The 14,793-nt window shown below is 42.5% G+C and overlaps 1 protein-coding gene and 1 pseudogene across 1 annotated transcript in view; one reads left to right on the forward strand and one right to left on the reverse strand.

The window, feature by feature from the left end:
- LOC136486473 (SWI/SNF complex subunit SWI3C homolog) overlaps window positions 1–14,793 on the reverse strand; it is a 112,701-nt gene that overhangs the window by 55,752 nt on the left and 42,156 nt on the right. The window lies entirely within an intron of this gene.
- Window positions 1,007–3,074, forward strand: LOC136488373 (zinc finger BED domain-containing protein RICESLEEPER 2-like; annotated as a pseudogene).

A 14,793-nucleotide genomic window follows, 5' to 3' on the forward strand; every position in this document is an offset into this window, starting at 1 on the left:
ACCAGACATTCCCTTTTGTTCTGTCATCACATTTCCTTGTCATCAGCATCACTACGCACACATACTACAACTTGCAGTGTTTGGTCTTCTTATGTATATTTTCACTGTGCATGCAGGCAAGAGCATGACATACTAGTATTTTCTTCTCTCATGCTTTTCTCCTTTGCATTATGCAAAATCTGCTCGATATGGTTATACAGCATTAGAATCACATCCCTTTTTTATTACTTGTAATATATATAACCTGGCACTGTTGGCAAAAATCGCACGCACACGTGTGGCGCAAACCACTGCACTGCACATATCCCTGCTGCAGCCTACACTCGTGTTCCAGATAAGTTGGATGGTGGGGTTCAGATGATGAAGGTCGGTGACCACTGCTTTATTTGCAGCAGGGAGGGGTTCCTGTGTGCTGGTTGGAGGCAGCATGAGACCAACCTAACCTGCTGCTTTTGCCGTAAAAAGCCAAGTGGCCTCCCCAATAATTGAGGGGTCATCTTGGATGAACCCTCTTTTGGCCGTGCTGGCTTGGCATGGCTGCATTGCACACAATAATTGACGCCCATGAGTGAGTGATTGAACAGTCAAGTAATCCATGCTAGAAACACAAACACAGTCTGTTTTGTTCTAGGACTAGGATCTGAGATTGCGAGCTGTTTGCCAACACGCAAAAGCTTAGCATGTGGACTATTAAGAAAACAAGAGGATCAGAAGCATAGCATGCAGCCGTTCATGGGCTTAATCTTGTGGTTTAGGGGCTAAAGCCCCGGCTAGAATCTGTGGCGTTCTCTTCAGGAGCCTTCTCTACCGCGCACTCTTGTTCATGCGGTGTGACGTCACGGCTGATGAGCCGATCATCGTCACTATCGCCATACTCTTTTAGTCTTTACCTATTTATTAATCCTTAACAGCCGCCTGTTAAACCTCTACTTTTAGTATCCTATCTAATTGATTGTCATTCATTGGTTCAGGAGACTCTAATTGATTAGTCTGAGTGTTTGATATTATGGAGAGGGTTTCATCAGCAACAACAGCAGAAGTTGAGGATAGTCTTGATGCTATCTCCACTGATCAGTCAGGCCGGTCAGGGAAAAAGAGGGCTAAAGTTTGGGCTTATATTGACTCGGAAATCGTTGATGGAATTGAGAAGGCTGTGTGCAAGTATTGCAAGCTCCAGTTGTCTTCTGTGTCAGGGAAAGGGACACTCACTTGAATAGGCATATTGGATATTATTGTCATCATATCCCTCAAGAGGACAGGGACAGATTCTTAGCAACTTTGAAGAACAAGTCTGATAGAGATAATTCTGTATTTGATCCTGTTGTATTCAGAGGTCTGATTGCAAAGTACTTCCTTAGAGTTGAGGTTGCATTTCGAAAAGCAGATGATCCTGCTTGGAAAGAGATGATAAATTATTGCTAGCCTTCATTCAATGTGGTGGGTCGACAAACTGTTCATGCAGACTGTCTGATCTTGTATGAAGAAGAGAAATTACAGCTACATCAAAAGATTACAAAGTTGAAGTCTCATGTCAGTTTAACTGCTGATTTGTGGTCGTCAAACCAAAATCTGGGGTATCTTGGAGTTACAGCTCATTACATTGATGAAGAGTTTGAGCTCCATAAGAAGATTATTGCATTCAAGCAGATCTCTTTCCCCCATAACTCATTTGCTGTGCAAGATGGCATCACGGCTTGCTTGACGGAGTGGGATTTAGTTGATCGTGTGTTCACAGTGACTCTAGATAATGCAAGCGTGAACAACAGAGCGATTAGAGACTTGCGTGCTGCTCTAGGTGCTCAGATGTTCTTTAAGGGTGAACACATACATGTCAGATGTGCCGCTCATGTGCTCAATATAATGGTCCAAGCTGGATTGCAAGTCATACCAAATGCAGTTGGAAGGGTAAGAGACATTATCAAGGTTGTCACATCTACACCTTCTCGTATGCAAACATTCAACTCAATCGTTCAGGCATTAGGTCTCAAAGGCAAGTCAGGGCTGGTTCTAGATGTTCCCCACCGCTGGAATGCTACGTATGACATGTTGAATGAAGCTCTGAAATATAAAGCAGCTCTCAACAGATTCGCAGCAGAGCAGTATCAGGATGTTCCTAGTGAACTAGACTGGCAGAAAGCTGAATCGCTTCACGAATTCCAAGAACAGTTCAGTGAGGCTACAAAAGCATTTTCTGCGGATAGGCATCCAACGGCCCACCTCTTTCTGAAGATGTTGATGGCAATTCAAGATGTATTGCTTGATGAGACGTGGAATACCAATGAACTGCTCAATGAGTTGGCTGAAGCTATGTATACCAAGGTTCAGAAATACTGGGCTGCGCCTAGTATGGTACTTCTCATAGCTGCTGTCCTGGACCCATCAATGAAAGCTGATTTTGTCAGGTTCTTTTACTTGACTATTGAGAATGCAGAAGCGGAAGCGAAGATGAGAGAGCTTAGACAATACTTGAAGAAATATTATCTAGAGTATGAGAGGGTTGTGAGGAACAACACAGGTCCTTTCTTCGTTACATATGAAGAGGAAGTTTTAAGTCAGGGCGAATCGAGTTCTTCAGGACTTCGTGGCAAACGGCGTGTAGAGCTTGCATTTGCTCAATTTGCATCACATAACTCAAGTACTCGCTCAGAAAGATCAGAACTGGATATTTATTTGGATGATCCTAGAGTAGTTGTGAGACCGACAAAGAACTTTAATGTTCTAGCACGGTGGAAGAAAAACTCGGATGCCTATCCTATCTTGTCTTTGATGGCCAGAGACTTCTTGTCTATTCCTGTTAGCACAGTGTCCTCAGAATCTGCTTTTAGTGCTGTTGGAAGGATACTTGGTAAAAATAGGACATCTCTCTCTCCAGAAACACTTGAAGCGTTAGTCTGTGCGAAAGATTGGTTGATTGGCTTTAATGATGCAGAAGAAGGTAATTGTCATATTTCAGATAAATATTGCAAAGCCAATTTTATTTACAATAGTGGTTTAATATGTTTGTCTTGTTCAATGCAGGTCAACCAATGACCGGACAACGTATGTTTGAATCAGACGAAGAAGATGATGATTGACAGGTTAGTGCCCTAGCTGTTGGTTCACTAGGAATGTTGTGATATTCATTGTTTAAAAAACAACTTAATTAGACCCTTTATTTGCATGATTGATGTTTGTTATATGCAATTGATCTTCCTTGTCCACTTAGTTTTTGTGTTACTAATGCTAGCGTCACAGTTACTAATGTTCCATTTATTATTTCGCCAATTTCTAGAATATTGAACTGTGTTTTCTGCTTGAGATAAATTTCATTCATTGTCCTATACAGGACTTCTGAGATGTCAATATGAATGGAGACCTGTAACTTGTGTATAGATTAGGGCTTAGTTTCTTGTTCCATATTTGTTTGGAGTTAGAACTTAGAAGCAAGGCTTCTCATGGCATCTCCGCAAGAATCCAATTCCCTGTGTTTGAAGCATAAGCTTGTTGATGACTGCACGTCAAAAGACTGCAAATCTCGCCGTGTCAAATCTAAGAATGGGCCCTCATTTGATTCATTTGCTAAATGGAACATCTTTGAGCATAGTTGACACTTGACACAACTCAAGCGATCATTTTTTAGCATGGTTGACACTTGACACAACACCTGTGGTCTTCTTCTTTGTTTTGCGTTCTTTGCTTGCTATATATTAGTTAGTTTCTTCTTGAATTTAGGATTGCAGCTGGTATTTCGGCAGTTGGAAACTGGTAGCTTTATCTTTGAGCAAGGCTGAGATGTAATGATTCAATACCCTTGTACTGAGTGATGAGTCTTAAGTGAAGCAAGGTACCACTTTGGTATATTATATTTTATTTGTGAAATGCAGGCAGGCACTAGCGCTCTGCACTGCACCTCTGCCTGGGAATGGATTGTGATACTGTACAAGGATTGGGCCCTAATACTGTACAAGGATTGGGCCCGAGGATCTAGATATGAGTGGATTGGAGCAGGGTATAATTTAAAACGAACAGGGCTGGATCAGACTATCCTCCATAAAAAAGGATTTGGATCAGGATCAATTTATTGCTAAAGTATTTAGGATTGGGGTGGGGTTGGGAGTGGATCACGGTCCATTCCTAGGCAGAGCCATATGTAAGAATTTGAAGGAATATGCTAGCTCAAGGAGTTTTCATTCACACTTGTTGAAGTCGGGTTTCATGCCAAACTATATTTGTTGGACGAAGCATGGAGAAACTGGGGTTGTAATGGAAGAAGGTGAAGAAGAACAATGGGACGATGATGACATTATTGCTGAATATGGTGCCTTTAATGAGACTGCAATGGGGGAAGCTGAAGAAGAGGTAATGGCAGAAGATGAGCCCGCTGATGATCTTGGTCAGGACATTCGTGACGCACAAAGAGAATGCGAAAGTGAAAAGGAGAAGATCAAGTTCGAGCATATGCTAGAGGATCACAAGAAATTGCTATACCCAACTTGTGATGCGGGACAGAAAAAGTTGGGTACCACACTGGAATTGCTGCAATGGAAGGCAAAGAATGGTGTATCTGACAAGGGATTTGGGGAGTTACTGAAAATCCAAAAGAAGATGCTTCTGAAGGATAACGAATTGCACGTCACTACGTACGAAGCAAAACAGTAGTCTGCCCTTTGGGATTAGAAATCCAGAAGATACATGAATGTCTTAATGACTGCATCCTCTACCGTGGCGAGGAGTACAAGAAGTTAGATGCATGCCCGGTTTGTCATGCATCGCGGTATAAGATCAGGCGAGATGACCCTGGTGATGTTGAGGGCGAACGTCCCACGAAGAAAATCCCTGCCAAGATTATGTGGTATGCTCCTATAATACCACGCTTAAAACATCTGTTCAGAAACAAAGACCATGCAAAGTTATTGCGATGTCACAAAGAAGACTGTCAGGTAGACAATATGTTGAGACACCCTGCCGATGGGTCCCAGTGGAGAGCAATCGATATAGAATTCTCAGAGTTTGCAAATGACGCAAGAAACTTAAGGTTTGCTTTAAGTACAGATGGTATGAATCATTTCGGGGAGTAGAGCAGTAGTCATAGCACTTGGCCTGTTACTCTATGTATCTACAACCTTCCTCCCTAGTTATGCATGAAGCGGAAGTTTATTATGATGCCAGTGCTCATCCAAGGCCCAAGGCAACATGACAACGACATTGATGTGTACCTGAGGCCACTAGTTGAAGAACTTCTACTTTTGTGGAACAGACCAAGTGTACATGTGTGGGATGAGCACAAATAGGAGCACTTTGACCTACGAGCATTGTTGTTCGTAACAATCAATGATTGGCCTGCTCTAAGTAATCTTTCAGGACAATCAAACAAGAGATATAATGCATGCACGCACTGTTTCGATGACATTAAAGGTATATTCTTGAAAAAATGTCGAAATGTCATGTACCTTGGCCATTGTCGATTTCTTCCTGCGAATCACCCCCTAAGAAAGAAAGGCAAGCATTTTAAAGGTAAAGCAGACCACCAGACCAAGCCGGCCAACCGAACTGGTGAGAATGTACTCAATATGGTAAAGGATGTGAAAGTAGTATTTGAAAAGGCACATGGCAGCGAACCTATTCCGAATGACGCCGACGGTCACGCACCTATGTGGAAGAAGTCCATATTTTGGGAGCTACCCTATTGGCAAGTCCTAGAGGTCCGTAGCGCGATCGACGTGATGCACCTGACGAAGAATCTTTGTGTGAACCTGCTAGGCTTCATGGGTGTGTATGGGAAGCCTAAGGACACACTTGAAGCACGATAGGACCTGCAATGTTTGAAAGAATGAGACAACCTACATCCAGAGAAGACAGATGATGGATGCCATTACTTAAGTCCTTCCAGCTACACTCTTAGCAAAGAAGAGAAGGAAAGCATGTTTGAATGCCTAGCAAGCATCAAGGTACCATCTGGATTCTCCTCAAATATAAAGGGTATAATAAATGTGCCAGAGAAGAAATTCCTAAACTTAAAGTCCCATGACTGTCACGTGCTCATGACGCAATTGCTTCCAGTTGCATTAAGAGGAATTCTACATCCAAATGTACGTCTAGCCACCGTGAAGCTATGTGCATTCCTCAATGCAATTTCTCACAAGGCAATCGATCCAATGGATCTAGCTAAACTACAGAATGATGTGGTTCAATGTCTTGTCAGCTTTGAGTTGGTGTTCCCTCCTTCCTTCTTTAATATCATGACACACCTCCTAGTTCACCTGGTCAAGGAGATTAGCATTCTCAGTCCTGTGTTCCTGCACAACATGTTCCCCTTTGAGAGATTCGTAGGAGTCCTAAAGAAATATGTTCATAACTGTGCTCGGCCAGAAGGAAGCATCGCCAAGGGCTATGGAACAGAGGAGGTCATTGAGTTTTGTGTTGATTTTATTCCCAACCTTGACCCGATTAGTGTTCCTGAATCGTGACACGAGGGGAGACTAAGTGGAAAGGGGACACTAGGGAAGAAAACATATATTGGTATGCAGGACAATTATTTTAATAAAACACACTACACAGTTCTGCAAAACTCCTCCTTGGTGGATCCGTATATCGAGACACATAAAGAGTTGATCCGATCCGAGTTTCCAGGGAAGTCTGAATCTTGGATTACGCATCAGCACATGGAAACTTTCAGCGACTGGTTGCGAAAAGAATGTCAGGGTGATGAGAGTATTGATGAGCAACTGTATTTGTTGGCTAGGCAGCCATCATGGCATATCCTCACATACAAAGGGTACGAGATAAATGGGAATACATTTTACACAGTAGCCCAAGATAAAAGGAGCACCAACCAAAACAGTGGTGTCCGCATAGATGCCACCGACCCTAATGGAAATAAGCAAACATATTATGGCCGCATAGAGGAGATATGGAAACTAAACTATGCACCTACTTTTAAGGTACCTTTGTTCAAGTGCCAATGGGTAAAGGTGACTGGAGGCGGGGTAGCAGTCGACAACTAGTATGGAATGGCAACCATGGACCTCAACAATATTGGGTACACAGACGAACCATTCGTCCTTGTCAAGGATGTGAATCAGATGTTCTATATCAAGGACATGTCTACAAAACCGAAGAGAGGGAAAACAACAATGACCCAATCAATGAGCCAAAGCGCCACATAGTTCTTTCAGGGAAAAGAAACATCGTCGGAATTGAAGACAAGTCAGACATATCAGAAGATTATGAAAAGCATGACCGAATTCCACACTTCACAGTGAACAAAGACCCAAGCATCCAGCTAAATGATGAGGACACATCATGGTTACGGCGCGATCATAACCAAGGGATATACGTTTAGAAGAAGTTCACTACTGTGCCCGCTTGATATATATAGTGTATTCATATTTTTGTCGTGTATTCATATTTTCTACCATTTAAATGAATTTTTTGCTTGACGGTGGATTTCCTGTGGAGAATGTGTGATGAAAAAACAAATGATCAACGTCAATAAGATGTGGAAACTAATTTCCTGTCGAAAAGCAATAGTTTTAATGATTTTAATTAAGTAGTACATTTTTGCATGGTGAAAATTATGATTATTATTTACACTATGTTAAATATTTATACGGTAAAACAAAAGAGTTTAGGTTATAGATTTTTCTTGTGTACAATAATGCAAAACCAGGTCCCAGAATTCTTTTTGTATTTTTTTGCTAATATTTTATTTACTAGGCAATTAACAACTCTCTGCATATTTATATAAAAGAAATATATAAAAAAGGAAAAACTTCTACAAACTGGAGGGAAGACAAACTACAACCCACCTTTACTCCCGGGTGGACCAACCACCCGGGACTAAAGGTCAGACCTTTAGTCCCGGTTCTAACCATCACCCGGGATTAAAGAACCTTTAGTCCCGGTTCTAACCATCACCCGGGACTACTAAAGATGGGCTGCGTTTTTAAGGCCCGCCAAAATCCCCTTTACTCCCTTTACTCTCGGGCAGTGGCTACACCCGGGACTAAAGGTCAAAGCTTTAGTCCCGGTTCTAACCATCACCCAGGACTAAAAAACCTTTAGTCCCGGTTCTAACCATCACGCGGGACTATAGGTCCTCCTTTACAAACCACGCCCTTCTCCCTTAGTTCTCTTCCTCTCTGTCTCCGCCGCCTTCTTCTCCAACCGGATCCAGTAGCCGAAGCCTTCTTCTCCGTCGCCTCATCTTCTCCAACCGGATCTAGCAGCGCTGCCGCACCCACCGGCCCCACGCGCATGCACGCTTCTTCTCCGGCCGGCCAGCGCACGCCTCGCGTCGTCCTCGTCCCCGGCCCACCTCACCCCAAGCGATTCAAGGTTCTTCGAGGTGTCTATCTCCTCCAATTCATCCCCTTCTTCATCCTCCTCTCCGTGCTATGTTTGAACTTTGAAGCCCTCGTTCTTGTGTTAGATCCGCGAGACGCTGTCTTCTCCAAGATCCGTAGCAAGCTAGCATCTCTATTACAGCACGTCTTCTCCAGGTTTGGCCCGGTCTCCCTCTTCCTCTGCACTCTCTTGCTGCTGTATGGCCAACTCGTTGATCAGTGCCGTTGCTCAATGAATGTATCGCTTCGATTTGGTGCTAGCTAGTAGCCTTTGCAATTGGTGCATACTTCTGTTTCATCGGAGTTGACATGTCGTGGCGTGGCGTGGTCCACTGCCCGCGCGCACCGCCACTAGGAGTCGGAGAAGGCAGGCGCCCGCTAGTGCGGGCTGCCTGGGGCGGCTGGCATCGAGTCGTGCCATGGCCACGGGCCTCCGTTGCGTCCTTCACTACACGCTACATGTGACTGCATTCTGTTGGGATTCTGTACGCTGTGCCTGACACAATTCCCATCACCGTTGGATCACAAGTCCAAAGAGAGCAGCAGGTTTTTGCACATTTGAGAGAGGATGACAGTCCAAGCTCTTCATCTCAGATGGTTTCTATAGCACTAAATATTCTATCATGTAAATAAAAAATCTGTTAGAGCAACTCCAACAGCTTGGCTAAAATTAGTGTTTTTTAGTAAAGTCTAAGTCTCTAACATGTTTTTTGGCTGCAGGAGCTGGACATCGCGTTTGACACCTTGGATGTGAGCCACCGCCGCCACCATATATAATCCGTTTATGATGGATTAACCGTTCCAACCTTTTGTAATCAGATGGATGCGTGTGCCGAGCCCTCGTGCTGGCAATCTTGTAATGCGATTTTGCGCTAAGCCATCGAGCTCAGTGGAGCACGGGCACGGTCTGGTGTCTCGTTGTTTTCTCCTTTTTGTGCGGTAGCTTATGACGACGCCGGCCCCTAGATCTGAGACGTTCGACGGCGTCCATGACGTTGTGGTAGCAGGGCACGTAGTTCTCGTACTCGAGCGGGCATACCTCGCCTCCTTGGCGCGGACTAGTTAGAAAATTGTAGAAAATCCATACTAGTTGAACTTGCGGACCATGTTTATCTCGGCTAGCATGTTCTCTGCCAAGCAGTAACGGACGTCAAGGAGGAGCTTTGATTCTACGAGGGAGAGTGGCAACGGTCGTGGAAGACCGTGTTCCCTTCCTCGTAGAATCGGAGCTCTTCCGTGGCCAAGTACGGTGACGTCCGGTGGAGAAATGCCTGCCGAGATGATCACGTAAGCAAGGTCAACTAGTATGGAAGCTTACGTGATCTTAGAAGATGTGTGAGGTCATGAGAGCGTGTGTTTTTTCTCAATTTTATCGAGCAGGTCACTTAGAATTAATTTTTCCATGAAACGCCCGCGAGCTCGCCGATGTCGAGCAGGTCACTTAGAATTAATTTTTCCATAAAATGAAATACTTAGAAATCATGCCTTTATTTTTTAGAATTAATTTTTCCATGAAATGAAAAACTTAGAAAATAGTTAGAAAATTATAGAAAATTCGTACTAGTTGATCACGTAGGTGGACCGTGTTCATCTCGGTTAGCATGTTCTCTGCCGAGCGGTAACGGACATCAAGGAGGAGCTTTGATTCTACGAGGGAGAGCGACAACGGTTGTGGAAGACCGTGTTCCCTTCCTTGTAGAATCGGAGCTCTTCCGTGGCCAAGTACGATGCCGTCCGGTGGAGAAATGTTCGTCGAGATGATCACGTAAGCAAGGTCAACTAGTACGGATGGTTATTTATTTAAACATGTTTTTGAGCTAGAATTTGATGGATATTTGATAGATATAGTTTTTATTTTTTATAGATATATCTAGTGGTGTAAAAGCTAGATGGCTGCCCCGAGAGACAACATGGATGAAGAAATGATGGATATTATCAACACCGGCACTCAATTGGCTGATGGTGACTAGCAGGATGTAGATGACGGGAGTCAATACCTGGCTCTTGAAGATAACCAAGAAAATATTGTGCAAGAAAACACTGGCGAGGTATATATATTTATATATATATTTGAATATTATATATATATATATTTGAATATCTATCATCTATTATGTGTACACATGATATTTCTTTATTCTTTTTTATACGTAGCCCTCTAGATCGACGACCACAACGGCGAAAAGCAAAAATATTCGAGGTCCGAAAAAGCCATTGGAGGGGCGCTACATAATATCGGAATTCAATATCGAGACAGGCGAACCACTTGGTCTACATGCAAGGAAATTCGTGCAACACTGTGGGTGCCTTGTAAGGGACAGACTTCCGATCAGTGCCCGTAAATGGAAGCAAAAGATCCATGAGCCTCATGTTAGTTTTGTCTCTGATCTTGAAAAGAATTTAATTTGGGGTGATATCCTTCAACATTTCACGTTGCAAGCGGATGATTATGATGCTATCAACGATGATGAATTGAAGGAACTAGTTCGAAAGTGGGCTATGAAGAAGATGGCCACACAATTTCAGACTTGGAAGAAATCCCTATACACGAAATACGTCAAGAAGAACCTAACGCCCAATTTCAATACTAGTGGCCCGCTCGCGAAGTTGAGGCCCTACTAGAATGATTTTGTACAGTACAAGACATCAGAAGAGGGTGAGGAACGAGTGAGAAGGAACCAAGAGAATGTCCGACATAAGGTATACCACCATGGCATGGGATCAGGTGGCTACGCGACTGCCATTCCCAAGTGAGAAAAAATGGAAGCGGACATTCTTGCCAAGGGTATCACACCAGAATCACTCAATTGGCCCAAACGCGCAAAGAATTGGTTTTTCGCTCATGGGGGAAGACTGGACCCAGAGACCGGGAAGCTGGTTCATGGCCCAAAACTCGAAAAAGCAACACAAAGATTTTCTTATGCTCTACAAGCTAAAGCTATTGGTGCGTTCAAACCCAATAGAGAGAAGGATGAACTGATGTATGCCATCGGGACTGCTGAACACAGTGGCCGAACGAGAGGTTTAGGACGGAACATTTCTTGGGAGCATGGTTTCCCTAACGACAGAGATACCTACAGAAGCCGGCAGAGAAGGAAGGATGAGGAAGCAGCGCAGATCAACAGGTTGGAGGAATATGTTCGTGAGTCACGGGAGGCGTTGCTTCAAGCACAGGAGCGCGAAAAAGACATGCAAGCTAGAATGCAGGACGAAATCATAAAGCAAGTACAAATAGCAACGAGTGCCCAAAAGCAGGCATCAGATCTAGGAATCAATATTAATATTAGCCCCCCTGATCAGTGGAAAAGCAGCTGCGCTTGAACGGAGTTGCCAAATCAAGATGACGCAATGCTACGTTTTCTCGTGGATGACATCACTGCACCGTTTACATCATGTGAGCTACATATTCCAGAAGGGAATGCCACAATAATGGTGGCTCTCGATGTTTTTTCTCCTCCAGATCCTACCAAGACACCAAGAATCCATGGGACAATAATACCACCTGGATATGTTAGTATCTCAGTAGATAGAGTTAACAAAGGTTTTAGTGATCTGGCTCTTGACATTCCAGGAGGTGATGGGGAGAAGACTCTAGGAGAAGCAGAGAAGACATTCATACTATGGCGCAAACGCTACATCGTTATTCCTGGGGTCTCTAGTCCACCGCCGCTTCCTCAACTACCAGACAATAGGTGCGGACAAAAGTGAACGAAACAATTTCTTCACTAATTTTCTATTGACATGCATGATTAATAATAACAATTTCTTATACCTAATTATTCTTTTTTGTACTCACACAGCAGGGCCTCCACCAACCTAAGTCCAATTATTCAATCTCTAGATCATCATAGTGCTCCGGGCAATGATTATGCAATGCCGCCACCGCCGCCACCTCCAAGGAGGTCTTCAACGCCTCCAAGGAGGTCTCCAACGCCTCCAAGGAGGTCTCCAACGGCTACCCCGCCTCCCTTCATGACCAAGAAGCAGCCAGCTCCTAAGAGGTCCACCCCGCAAACGAAGCCGTTGGCCCACCAGCCGGCAAAGAAGAAAGCCTCCCCTAATCCAGTTATTCCCCAAAAATTGGCTTACGAGAAAAGTGAAAAGGAATTAAATGCTGTAGTACAAAAAGATGTGAGCAGTTTCTTCGACAAAAGTAAGAAAGGAACGAGAAGCGAGGGAGAACCCAGAGAAACCGTACTTCTACCTACCTCCAGATCTTCTAAGAAAGAAGGTGGACCAGAAAAAGCGGGAATCTCAAAAGACCCTGCCAAAATCGGACTACGACCGCTCTCTCACCAAGTCATTTGAGGCGAAGCAGAAAAAGACTAGAGCAGAGAAAGGTGTTGCACAACTCGGACAACAATCGCAACAATCAGTCCCCCCCTTATCATTCGTAATGAATATGGTTCAAACTTAGATGTACTAGACGCCGGTTTTGAGGAACTGGCTCGGTTTTACGAGGATACCGGTTTGGACCTTCTCCAAGTGCTCGCTGAAGGACCATCTGCTCTGAAAGTGGATCCTTGGAAGAAATTTGAACATGGAAAGAGTCTATACAACCCTGAGGCCTTAGGTGAACTGGGTACGCAAATGTACCTGCTAAACAAGTGGTACATGGCGGCGTGTGAACGGGGAGAGACCTTTATTTCTGTCAGAGTTAGAAACCAACATTACTTCCATGGCGATGACATTATATATGTCGAGTTTTTAGAATTACACCAACTATGCCACCTAGACTCTCTCGACAAAAGTCTCATTAGCTGTTATTGTCTGTAAGTGTGATTATTTTCTACTATTAAAATGTATATATATAAAGCTATATGTATATATATAAATTATATATCCTCATACTATATTTTTAAATATGCAGATATGAGATGACCGAACTTAGAAAGAGAAAGGATAATGATGTTGGTTTCGTTAATCCAAATGTCGTATTCAAATACCCTGATCCCCCGCCTCAATGGAAAGCTGAACTCGAGAAAAATCTCATGAGGTTCTTAGTGAACCAACAAAACAATGACATAATCTTCCCCTACAACTTTAAGTGAGTGTTAAATAATTAATGTCGATCATATGTACATTTGTCCAGTTATTTGCTTACTAGCTAAGCTATCTCCCATATATATATGTTGACTCTAGTTAATGTCGATCATATTTGTGTATAAAAACATATGCAACAATCACTATATATATTGATGGTCATCGATATGGCCAATAGTCGGTTGAGCATCTTAGACTCATTAAGAAAAGAGCAAACAGAGTACCAAGACATGATAGATATTATCCAAGGGTAATTTTGTCTCTCTAGCAACTATATATACCCCGATCTCTTAACTGCAATAATTATTAAAGGCCAAATTAATTTTTTATTTTATTGGGTGCAGTGTTTGGAAAAGTTTTATTGAGGAACACCACATGAAACATTGCAAAGCGTCACGGGATGTAATCGCACACAAAGTAAGTACTAGCTACATATATATCATATATATATATATATATATATATATATATATATATATATATATATATATATATATATATATATAATTCAATTAACACCATGCATACTTTCAATTCACCGGATCTTTTTTCTTGTAAAAGTGGGTTCTGAGGCAAGAACAGTGGAACAACTATTGCGGATACTACGTTTGCGAGTTCATCATGGCGTACTAAAAAGAACTCCTGAAGAGAACCTCAAAATACGTTATAAAATATATTCATATATTCACAATTTATTTTATTGCTCGTATATATAAGTAATCACGTGACCAATACATATATATATTAATACTTTTCCTTTAACTTTTATTGAAGACTCTATGGTTGAAGGAAAAAGTCATACGACGTGAGCAACTGAAAGCAATTCAAGAGACCATAGTAGGATTTCTTAATGATCAGGTCCTAAACCCCGCCGGCGAGTTCTACAATGACCTGAACGAAACATGAAAGCCAAACCAGATGGAGTGAATTTGTTATGCCAAGAATATGATAGAATATACAATGCAAGCTTTATTTGAAATATATATATATATATATATATATATGTATATATATATATATATATATATATATATATATATTATATGTACATAAAATAACGTACAATATATATATATATACACACACGTTAGTTTCATACTTTAGTTTGTACAAAATGTTTGAACATTATAAACATGTAGAATACGTATATTATTAGCAGCGTAGAATGCGTATTCGAAAACCTATTCGAAAACCAAAACGAATCATCAATTAAAAATAGAAACAAAAAAGAAAAAAAAGAAAACATTTAGTCCCGTTTGGTAATACCAACCGAGAAAGGGCCGGAACACGTGGCCAGGCCAGGAGGCCTCTTTAGTCCCGGGCGTGAAAGCGGGACTAAAGGAGGGGCCCTTTAGTCCCGGATTCGTGCTCCCGGTTCCAAAACCGGGACTGAAGGGGGTTGAGAACTGAGAGTACAACCTGTTTC

This window comes from Miscanthus floridulus, chromosome 10, assembly GCF_019320115.1.
Source record: "Miscanthus floridulus cultivar M001 chromosome 10, ASM1932011v1, whole genome shotgun sequence".
NCBI classification, from domain to species: Eukaryota; Viridiplantae; Streptophyta; class Magnoliopsida; order Poales; family Poaceae; genus Miscanthus; species Miscanthus floridulus.